Below are 519 nucleotides of genomic sequence, written 5' to 3' on the forward strand. Positions count from 1 at the left end.
TAGATTAGTATTTTATTAATAGCATAGCATAACTGCCCTCGTCAAACTCCGACTTGGTGTTTCAAAGCACCACTTCATTTGTCTGTTTGTTATTTGTCTTATTTGTTTATGAACATTGAACGTGTTTAGCAGATTTTTTTGGAGAGAGGGATTCTGCTCTGAATATATGTAATTAAATCTTCTTGCTCCTTATGACTTGCTGTACTTCGGAAATTAAAAAATAAAAAGGTGTCGATGATTGATACACGGAGTTAATGACTTTTAATACATTGTTTGTCAGAGTTCGACGAGTGATGTGATTTTATGATTTTCACAAACCATATCATTTACAATTTATCAGTGTCACCTGATGTTCTTAGTAGTCTGGTCATATTGTTGTTTTCTCTCCATTACCTCATTGCTGCCCAAGTCCAAAAATACATGTAGTAACTGACAGCGAAAACATTACAGCCCCGCCATTCAGTTTAGCCATTGATATGTGAAATTACAGAGTCGATAAAACTTGCAGTACACAGTCAC

At 35.1% G+C, this 519-nt stretch overlaps 1 protein-coding gene across 1 annotated transcript in view; it reads left to right on the forward strand.

Moving 5' to 3' along the window:
- Positions 1 to 244, forward strand: part of LOC133133117 (transmembrane protein 47-like) — an 11,281-nt gene extending 11,037 nt beyond the window's left edge. The window contains exon 3 of the mRNA XM_061249132.1: positions 1 to 244. This exon is cut by the window's left edge and continues 1,909 nt beyond it. The gene's annotated coding sequence lies outside the window, so the exon portion shown is untranslated.
- Positions 245 to 519: the final 275 nt, after the last annotated feature.

The sequence above is a fragment of the Conger conger genome, chromosome 7 (genome assembly GCF_963514075.1).
Source record: "Conger conger chromosome 7, fConCon1.1, whole genome shotgun sequence".
Taxonomy (NCBI): Eukaryota; Metazoa; Chordata; class Actinopteri; order Anguilliformes; family Congridae; genus Conger; species Conger conger.